An 11,584-nucleotide genomic window follows, 5' to 3' on the forward strand; every position below is an offset into this window, starting at 1 on the left:
CAGTTCTAGTTCAGTTCTAGTTCAGTTCTAGTTCAGTTCTAGTTCAGTTCTAGTTCAGTTCTAGTTCAGTTCTAGTTCAGTTCTAGTTCAGTTCTAGTTCAGTACAGTCCACTGTACTCTATGTGCCAACATTTTGTCATTGTTAGAACTAAAACAATTTGTCAGTTAAAACTACAACAATGTTATAAATTTCATAAATATGAATATTTATAAAACAAACATTAGTTTTTGTACAGAAAAAACACTACTCTTCTACTTAAATAAATATGTTTTTTTTTACATACACTAATTTGTGTATCCTTTGTCTACTGTTACTAACTACAACAAGCAATGTACACACCTCTTTGTCTATGTAATACTACTACCAGTCTATATAGACATAGTTCAATGTCTGATGTTTAACATCTATGTATTTCGGACATGTTTTGTTGAAAGGTCAACATTTATATACCAATTAATACCAACAAACAATTGAGCAGCAATAAAAATAAATATTTTGGTATAAATAGAAAGAAATTTGTTGTTTGTATAACAACAAATATTGTTCTAAATCGAATATTGTTTGTAAGGATTTAAACCATTTAAAAATGGATTAAATATAGAATAGTTTTTTGTTATTTGGAATTTTGAGCTTTAATATTTTGTTTTAAATGTTTGGTGTATTTACGTGCTTTACTATAACCCGACAGTTCGCGATGGCTTTTTGTAGAAATTTTGCATATTATTTAGGTTTATGTTTGGTTACCAGTGGTTATTTAAGTAATTAATTATTTAATTTTGAGAACACCAGATTTGTAGATTTCGTATAATCACTAATTACTTTGATAAAAAAATCACCAAATGACTTTGCAGTAATATAGAAAAGACATATTGCTTTTAAATAAGATTTCTCTGCACTATAAAGGTTTTGCCTTTTTAAATTACTGGGAATTTTATGTTTTTATCATTAAAGACTATAAGTGTTTTTGTAATAGTATCTTTATCTGTGTATTTATATTTCGATTTGTGTCACACATTTTAGCTATTTAGCTTGTTTTAGTAAAACAAAGGATATTACGTTTTAGTTGTATTATGTTTTGTTAATTCACGTATTAGTGTTTCTTTATTTAAATTGTACATAAATATGTATATTTATTTAAAGGATTAGGTGAGTTTGGATAATTGCGATTTTTTATACATAAACAAAATTACATGCATTTAGCTGACAGTTGTAATTCCTAGAATTAGTGGTCCAATGCATAACTTAAAATATTGATTCACAATTATTTAGGAATATTCATCAGTTTATACATGTTAAAACTCATTGAGAACAAAACTATAGAAATGTGTAATACATAGCTTGTAAATTTTTCTGGCGGAAATCATCAACACTCTTAATTTCAACTCGTTACTATGAGCAACGATATAATTTTTATAACTAACTAATTTCCATTTTCAATACCCCCAAAATAAAGTTTTTTTTGAAGGGACAAAAACAATTCGTTTAAAAATGCAAAACTTTTCTTTAGTTTTGACATTTATGTCTGTGTATTCCCTGACCAAAATGTTGATGAAATTGTTAAGAAAGTTTTGTCATTCATCATGAACAGAAAGGACATTATACAAAAAAATTTAGTTTTTTTTTTTTTTAATTTATACAAAACTTTTTTGCAGCAACCCAGGGTTTAGTGTAAATGGTTGATAAAATTTATAAATTATTTAGAGGGTAATTTTAGTTTTGGCCATTAACACAAAACGTGTTGGTAAACTATTAAATATTAATAAGAGAATATTATTAACAAAAAAATTAAATGTTAATACTTGGATATGGTAATAGATTGCAAAAGACAGGTTGGATATTTATCCACTCGAAATTGTAATTTTACTGTTAATTTAGATGGACAGACATCCAACTTAATACTACTACAGTGTAGCAAGGACCCTATATTAGTTCGATAGAATACTTAATTAAGTTTGTTTTTTTTAACCCAGACAGACGGACATCATTAAATCGATTAAATCGATTAAATTTTTTTTCTAAATAAACATAATTATTAACATTACTTTATATACCACAGTGCGTATGATTAATATTTTTGCATGCACATGCCAACCCTTAATTAAATAACACTTATACGTCATGCCCTTCCACTTATATGAGTTTAGATAATAAATTTTATTACTGCATTCTAGTGTTTATTTTTGTTTTAGTGCTAGATAAACAACACTTTAAATTGTGCTAAGATAAATATTTTAACACGCCATAAGAGTAAAATTCCCACTCAGAAATGCTTAAAAAAATTCTAAGAAAAATATTAAATATTTAGCTTTTTTTAAGAAAAAATAAAAAACAAAAGTTTATTTTTTTGTTTTGATTGGATGATCCACAAACAACAAAAAGTGCTCTTTTATAAACAAAACATTTTCACAACAGCTAAACAAAATTTTTATTTAAGCCATAAAAATCATAAAATTCTTTGTTATAATGAGAAAAAAGTATAAACATTTATCTAAGGAAACTAAAAGAAAAGTCTTAATATTTTGGACTTGCCAAGAAACCACATAAGCAAAATTTATTTTTGCCCACGTAACAGCAAATCCTAAACTATTTTTTTGCAGTGCTAAAAATAGTTTAGATAGTTTTACTTTTTTTTAAAGTAAAATAAACAGTTTATTTATTTTTTCGTTTTTCTACACAAATAAACAAATTTTTATGTATGAGCAATGGCAAAAAAGAAAACTATATTAAAACTAACATTTCTTACATTTATGTAGTGAAGGCTTTAATACATTTTTATCTAGATGCAAAGAAAAATAAAAAAAGTTGTTAACGCCAGCCTACATGTTCACGTTGATGTTGTTTTTATTTATATGTGTATGAAGAGAAAATAAAAATAATAAAGATGTTTTATGATAAACAAATGTTTTGAAAGTTATTTTTATACCTTGTTGTTTTGAGTACAACTTGGCTAATAGCTGAAGGCGAAAATTTTTCTATATTTGTAAGAGTGTGTAAAATTGCAGTGAATGAAAAAAAGTATGAGAAAGAATTTGTTGGGCAATATTGTGTGCAATATTTTAACATTATTTTAAAATTTCATATTTGGAAAATGCTACAGAGTCTTACTATCCTCTTCACATACTTTACATTCGTCTGAAGCCGCACTTCCATTTTTTGTCAACTAGAAATTTTTATCATCAGACTTGCTCATTTTGAGAAGTAGAATTTAGTCCATGAAAGTGATTGATGATTTTACTGCAGGCTTGTCATTGGAGGTATGTTCTTTTTATTTGATTTCAAAATCAATATATCTGAAGTCATTCTCAAGGAGTAATTTTTATGTTATTAGGAAGTTAAATTGTGGTATTCCCAGCAAAAAAAAAAACTCCCAAAGAAGCAAAGAATTAGAATTTACTCCATACAAGTACTGGAAAAGACTTGAAGAAGTTATAATTTTAACACAGGCTTGTCAAAGGTGGGATATCCTTTTTATTTTATTTCAAATCCTCTACATCTGAAGTCGTTCTCAAGAAGTAATTTCTATGTTATTTTTTTGAAGTTATTAGGATGTGAAAGTGTAGTATTATAGAATACAACTAATTTGACTCAAATAATATTAACATACATATAACATAACATATTAAATAACTAACACGCATTTATCAATTATCTCCAAAACAAAATTGGTTTAATTCACACAAAGAAATATACCTTCAATTTAAAAAATTGGATTCTTTTCGCTTCTTTGGAAGTAAATAAACATCACTTCCACAGAAGGTAAAAAAATCACTTAGTGCTCATATTGAAGTTGTAATAAATGTAATTTTTGGAAGTATTTCGTTTCATTTTTTCAGGGAAGCCATAAAATTTGCTTAAATAAAATCTTTTGAAACAAAAATTAAGCAATAATAAAAAATTACAACCTACGACGATACAACACCGTTTTTGAATTGGACAATTATTTGTTATTAATAATTTGTATTTTGGTACTTTTTCGTTGTTTTGTATTTTTCCATATTAAGTTATTTTTTGTTTGCTTTTAATTAAAAAAAAACATCTTAGACTAATTTCCCGTACTGTAGTTTTAAATCATAAATTTACACTTTTATTGTACACACTGTTTCCGTTCTGATGAACATATATTCTATTTGACACATACAAATACACACTATCTCATACAAACAAATTGCATTCAATCAACAGAAATTTGTGTTACTCATTTTCATTCATTCATTTTTACTGCCATTCATAGTTTAAAGATGAAATATATAACGATGGTGAAATGTTTTCATCATATAACTAACATATTTTTTTTTTTTAAATCAGCCAATAATAACAACCGTTTTTATTCAATGCTCAATACAACTGTTCATATAATATGCTAATCGAAAAATATATTAGTTAATAGACATTAATTTTTAACCTTTGAATTATGTTTGTATCTTACACACGTAACTTCACTCACTTGAGTTTGTTTTTTGAAGCCTTTGGTTATTTGTTTTTATTTAACATCTTAAATAGTTTTGTATTTTTCAAGTTTTTAACAATACAACATACTTTGCTATGCTGTATGAGTTGGCATTTAATAATAAGAAAATATCTTCAAGTACTTATGGATGTATGAATTTTGTAGATACTGTCATTGTTGTTGTTTGTGGTTGTGTGTTTTTGCAATTCATATTTGTTTGTATGACCTACATCTATGTTGTGTGGTTGTGGTTGTCAAATAGCAAGAAAGACTTGAAGGTGTTTTTGTGGACTCGTATTCAAACAAACAATAAATTAAGACTTTGATGTTTTTCATAAAATATTTATTATGTATTTTTTTTTTTGAGAATTTAAATTATTTCCTCAAGTTGGAAAAATAATTTTCTAAGGAAATTTAAATTTTTATTTAATAATAACTCAAAAAATTAAAAAAAATAAACAAATAAATTGTTCATTTAACATTTTCATAAAATTCTACATTTGCTATTGATAACAATCATTTGAATTGTCAGTTGTGATGAGTTTTAAAAATATTTATATATATGATAAATTTATAAATATTTTTTTTTTGTATTCACACACTACACATGAGATTTATTTGTTTTTAATATAATATTCACTGCATCGACTTTGCGCAGCGCTTTTCACAGTCATTTGTTTTAACAATATAACTTAATGGACAATTAGATTTTATTTTTACACTTGATTTATTTCAAAAATGAATATTTTCACATATACATAGTTTTTGTAAATGTAATATTTATTTATAGACTTAATTTAATTTTATGTTTTGCGAAACGAATTTTATGGAAATTGTTTTATATTAATTTTAAATTAAATTTTCTTTTTAATGTAAAAGGATTTTATAAGTAATCTAATATAATGTGATATGAAAAAAAAGTCAAAACAGAGAGCAGAAAAATTTGATTATTAGAAAAGGTACTTTTTGTTTGAAAGTTTTCATTCTCGGAGCATTTGGTTGCAGTCAAACTCTAGTTTATATACAACTAGTTGTACCGAGTGTGCTTTGCTACTCTAAAATCTATATAAATAGAAAGCTCACGGTTTTTGAAAATTGTACCTTCCACAGTTTTAAAGATATATAATTTTTTCTTTTTGATTAATATGGTACCAAACCCTTTTAAAAGTCTTCCAATTTAATGACTAAATATTTACATAGATGTCGAATTTTTTTAGTACAAAATTTTGGAATTTTAACTCTAATAGTTTCTAAGATAAAGTTTTTGTATTTAATTTATATGGGAGGTGCAAAGCCCCCTAATAAAAGTCGCCCATTTTTCTCATAAATATTCCTTTTGATGTTATAGCTCATCATGTATAGTTTTAAAATTCCACGCATCAAAAAAATTTGAGGACTTAATTTTATCAGATTTACAATTTACAGTATTTTTTATATGAATAGTGCCACGCCCACTGTAGCCTATCTGCCTACTTAAAACTTCTAAACAAAAGGTTGTCATTTTCAGATGGTGACTTTGTATGGGTACTAGGGTCAGATGAAGCACAAAAATAGGTGTAATAACACATTAATTGCTTTCGTCCTTGAAACAAAAGAGATGTGGAACGTGCTAAGTTTCAATTGGAAATTACTCTTAAAGGTCGATATAGAACTAGTATTCAAAATATATAGTATTTATCATAAAATCAAAATTTCCAAAAATCGTACATGTATAATTTTTGTAATAATGTTTTATAATTTCTTTTTTAACCGAAAATAATGTCCTTTTTGTTTTTTATTATTCCCGCTTTTTCATTCCAAGTTTAGAGGCCATAAAGATGACATTTTCTGTGAATAATTTACACCTGTGTTTTAATTTCTTACAGCTTTGCATTGTTTTGAGTTTTTCAGTTTCTTTTTTTTTTCTTAATGGTTTCACTAAAAAAGAACACAATTTTTTTTTCATTTGTCAACAGATTTAAATGTTGCCTGTTTTTTATCAACTTAAATACTCTTTCTCCGTTGGGCATTGTTGCTTTGTGGCTTATGTTTTTTTCCCTGGTTTTAAGTTGTTTTTTTCGTTTGTTTTTGTTTCATGTATTTAATTGTTTCTTTCTTATATCTCATAAAAGTTAGTATTTATATTTTAATTAAGGCCAAAATTTTGTTGTTAAGTGTTGTAAGGTTGCAAAAGTTTTTTTTTTGGTTAAGATAATGAATGTTCTTTTCTTAGGTGTTTGATTTTATAACCTTTGCTTGAGAATCAACAAAATTTTTGGAAAAAAAATCTGTTTTAAATTATGGGGCCTAAAGGCTGAAAGTATTCACTTACTGTTTTTGCAAAATGCTTAAAAAACAATTTCATACTTTTGAGGAAATATCTTGGCATATTTTATTAAGGGATCGCCCACGATACCAACCATTTTAATAATTTATAACATGAATTTCTTCCTTTTCCTTTGGAGTTGTCACATATCCATACAAACAATTAACTCTAATGGCAACATAATGTTTATTTGACTAACATTGTTTAAGTTCCTGGAATTGTTAAAAAATCATAAATAAATTATTAAGGGAGTAATAAACAAAAGTGCAAATACAAGAAAATTTTTGCAATTGTAAAATCATTTAATCTTTTTAGTATAAAAACAAAACAAAAATTTTCATTTAAAAAACAAAAATTTTCTTTTTTGAAGAAATTTTTCATAAATTTTTCATTAAAATAATATTTTTTTATAAGAAATTGTTCTATAAATTCTCATATTTCTGCAGAAAATTTCCATAAATTTTTGTGCAAAAAAGGGAAATTTATCGAAAAATTTTCTTTTAATAGAAAATAATAGATAAATGATAAATTTTATTTCTATTAGAAAACTTTAGACTGATTTACTTTTATAGAAAATTTCTATAAATTAAAAAGAAAAGAAATTTATCGATAAGTTTTCGTTTTATTAGAAAACGTCCGTCACTTTTTTTTTAAAGAAAAGGTTCTATAAGTTTTCTTAATAGGGAAAATTTTCAATAAATTTTCTTCTTATAGTAAACTTTCAATTAATTTTCTTTTATAGAACATTTTCGATAACTTCTCCTTTTAAAGAAAATTTTTGATAAATTTTCTATTTATAAAAAATTTTCAATAAATTGTATTTTTATAGAAACTTTTATAAATTTTTATAGAAACTTTTATAAATTTTTATAAAAATTTTTCAAAAATTTCGTTTTTACAGAATAATTTTCAAAAAATCTTGGTTTTTATAGAATTATATTCGCTAAATTTACTTTTTATACAATTATTATTGTTAAATTTTTTTTATATAGAAAATTTTTGATAAACTTTTTTTTAAAAAAAATTTTTCAATAAATTTTCTTTTAATAAAAAAATGTTGAAACATTTTTTTTCATAGAAAACTTTCAAAAAATTTTATTATATTATAAATTTTATTTATTATTCTATAAATTTTATTTGTATAGAAAGGTTTTTGCTAAATTTCCTTTTTATAGAATAATTTTGAATAAATTTTCTCTTTGAAAATGTGCGAAAAATTGTCTTTTAATGAAACAATTTTACAATGAATTGAATTTTTTATATAATAATTTTTGATAATAATTATTATAATTTACCAAAAATTAAATTTTTGGTAAATTTTCGAAAAAATTTTCTTTTAGAGATTATTTTCGATTTCTATATTATTTTTTATATTATATATTATTATAAATTTGAATTTGGTGAAAAATTTATAAAAAAGTTATTCATTTTCTTTTATAGAAAAATTTCAATGAATTCGAAAAATTTTCTTTTTTATAATCGAATCATAGTGTGCATGAAGATTATGACAAATTTAACTTAGTCATATGACGTTATGAGAATTTCAAAAGTGTCACATTATTTTTGACTTAATTCTAATCTAAAAGAGTCTTTTTATGAAAAAGGGAAGCCGGTATAGCCCAGAATTAAAAGTCCTTCTCTTGGCCGAAGGCATTTTATCATGAACACTTTTTAAAAGAAATCCAAAATGCAACATACACCAAATTTAGGAGTAACTTTTTTTCGCAATAAAAATTTTCCTTTCCTAAATTATAAAAAAAATTCTAAAACTATTTACGATAACTTGTTTTAATTTTGCTCTAGCTTTTAAATTTAAATTCAACAGATTTAAATAATCTCTAAATATTTTTCAAATGTAATTTCCTTTATGTACATGTGGATTTCATAACATATTCCCTACAAAACATTTATTATCCATTTTATTTCATAAAAGTACTCGCGAAAGTAAATGGTTTTTTTCTTATATTTTTTTGATTATTTTTTCTTTTATTTTGTATAATTTCTTGTACAATATATATTTTGTACATTTAATAGCTGAATTACTGTCATATACACACTCACTCTTGTTCATGGATACACGTACTTAAAGTAAAACATAAATGTTTTCGTGTAAATATTACACTTTAATTTTGCTAATGTTACAAAGACGCCTAAAGCATTTTTGTTTGTTGTTGTTATTAAATTTTATATGTTCCTGTTTACACTTAAACTGTGTTACTCTTTCTGACATTTTTTTTCCTCTCTTTTACACCCACAAAGTTGTTGCAATCTTATTTGTTACTTAGTTGTTTTCTTTCTACCTATTCGTTTGTGTTGATGGTAAATAAATGTAAGTGAATTTTACATGTGTAGCTTTATATCAGCCAGGGGCAGATTACGAAATATTATGAAAGTGAAAGATCTTTAAAAACATGCTGCTGCATAGGAACTTCATTTTACATTAATGGTATTGTTATAGTGTTGCCCACCACTGATGTTTGTTTGTTGTTGTTCCATAAAGAGAAGAGTATGTTGAAATCCCGGAAAAAGCTTCAGGAAGTCTGCCTTGTAAAATGTTCTAGCAATAAAAACGGAAAAAATAAGAGTGTAAAATAAAATTAGAACAGACATCAAAAAGAATATAAAGAAAATAAGAAAAATTAAAATAAACACTATATAGGAATCAACAATATTAGTTTAGAGTTCGAGGAAATATCCTGATATATTTAACAAGACCAGTTAGGTCTCATTCTTAAAATAATTACATATCGAATTTGATATTTTTCTTTTTTTAATTTAACATACATTTTTGTAACCAAAAAATAATTGAGAATTAATAAACAAATTTTGTCCAAATCCGTGGTTTTGGGAAAAATCTTTAAAATTTTAAGAGTCCAAGGACAAACGCTATTGAAAATTGTTAAAATAGGTCCATTTTTTCACTTAGCCCCGAATTAGGACTTTGGGATCATAACTACGTTAAATGTTTTATTATATCAATAGAAATCGACAAAACTTAGTTTTATAGAACTTAAAATGAAATTACCGATTTTTGTTATGATCGGGCCTTATTTCAAACATACTGGTGTAGGGTATGATATGGTTGGCCTTACCCGACTATACATTCATACTTGTTTTTATTATAATATGAAATTTAAAAAAAAAATCATTTATTGCTTGTTATTATACTTTCTTATGAACAGATATCTTTATTTACTCTACAATATTCATACGTACCCAGCAGTTCGGTCGAATAGTTCCGAACTATCTGTTAAACTTATCATATTGGGTTACCCCTAGCCACCGAGCGTCCAGGTGAATAAATATTTGAACATATTCTTGACCTACGAGGAAGTCAATCGTCACGCCATGCATGTTTTTCAAGTGTCCACTCTCTCGATTACAAAGGAAACAAAAAGTGGCCATTGTCTTTACCCTCGTTTACAAAGAGTACATCTACTGTCTTTTTCCGAACTGCTGGATACATATATACACACATAAATAAAATAGCAATACACTTGTTCAGACTTGTTATATAACCCTGCAGTTCCAACATGCATACTTCATACATTAACTCTGTAATTGATTACCTGTGGAGGGTTGAATAATTTTTTCCAAAACAAAAGTATACTAGATGAGTTTGGGACTATAAATTGAGAATTTATAGATGTATTACATAATTTATATCATTTTAGTGCATTTATTGAAAATTTTATCTAAGAAAGATTCCTTTTAAAATAGCTGGGTGGTTAACAAAGAAACACACACACAATCCACCGTTAACCAATACTTAAGTATTGTGTGTTTACACTTGTGTAAATATACAATAGTCTCTGTACATTCATGCATATTATACAAGTTAATAACTATTTGGTTACATGTACTATACACATACATACGTTCTTATGCATCCTTTTTACTTCTCTTCTTTTATACCTCTATTCATTCATACGTATATATGTACATACATTGCTGCTTGTTAGATGTTCGTTTGAGAATCAACTACAAAAACAAGAAGAAAAAATATTAAGTAACAAACAAAAAAATGTATTCTCATAAGTGTTTTACATGACAGCCCGTAAAACACTTGATGATGAGCAGAGAAACCCACAAATAAAATACATATAGAAAAACTAACGTATGCCAATGCAAGCAAACAAATGCAGCATAGGCATGCTTCTACATAATCATAATAAAATTTTCTATTTTTTCTTATTTGTTGTAGTAGTTGTTGTTGCTGTTGTTTTTTAATTTTTTTTTCTTGTTCTTGCATCCTCATAATATCAATGAGTTACAATATTAAAATGTCTTTGTAATAGTGTAGATGAGTAAGAGTGCATGAGTATGTACCTTTGTATGTGTAAGGAAATCCTTGTAAAATGTAAAATAGTGATTGTTTTTTGTACGTTTCATTCATTCTCTAAGATTATTATTTAGTAGATTTGCGTACAAAGATGTTTTTGACCTAGAAATTTGTTCGTATGTAAACAAAACTTGTTTTTTTGTATGTATGTGTGTGTAAAGGGTGATGAGGAGTATCTGAGTATACAAATTAATAGCTGGGTGTAGATGTTTGCATTTTGTTTTGTTTGTTTATGTGTTTACGTGCATAAGTGTAGTTAGAAAATGCAGTTTTGTAACTCTTTATGGCACGCATAGGAAAACACATACACTCTCACCTTAATTACATAGAAATGAATTAATGAAAGCAATGTTAAAAACAGGAGCGCACAGTGGTATAGGAAAAAAAAAGAGGGAAATAATTCGGTAACTTCTAAACGGTTAATCCGATTTTAATGAAATTTGGTATGCTCAAAGAGGAGGTGTTGTCGAGTTTAGGTTTTGAATTTGG

At 25.6% G+C, this 11,584-nt stretch overlaps 1 protein-coding gene across 3 annotated transcripts in view; it reads left to right on the forward strand.

The window, feature by feature from the left end:
* Positions 1-11,584, forward strand: part of LOC111678186 (frequenin-1) — a 79,092-nt gene that overhangs the window by 37,873 nt on the left and 29,635 nt on the right. The gene's annotated exons all lie outside the window — the stretch shown is intronic.

The sequence above is a fragment of the Lucilia cuprina genome, chromosome 3 (assembly GCF_022045245.1).
Source record: "Lucilia cuprina isolate Lc7/37 chromosome 3, ASM2204524v1, whole genome shotgun sequence".
In the NCBI taxonomy this organism is placed as follows: Eukaryota; Metazoa; Arthropoda; class Insecta; order Diptera; family Calliphoridae; genus Lucilia; species Lucilia cuprina.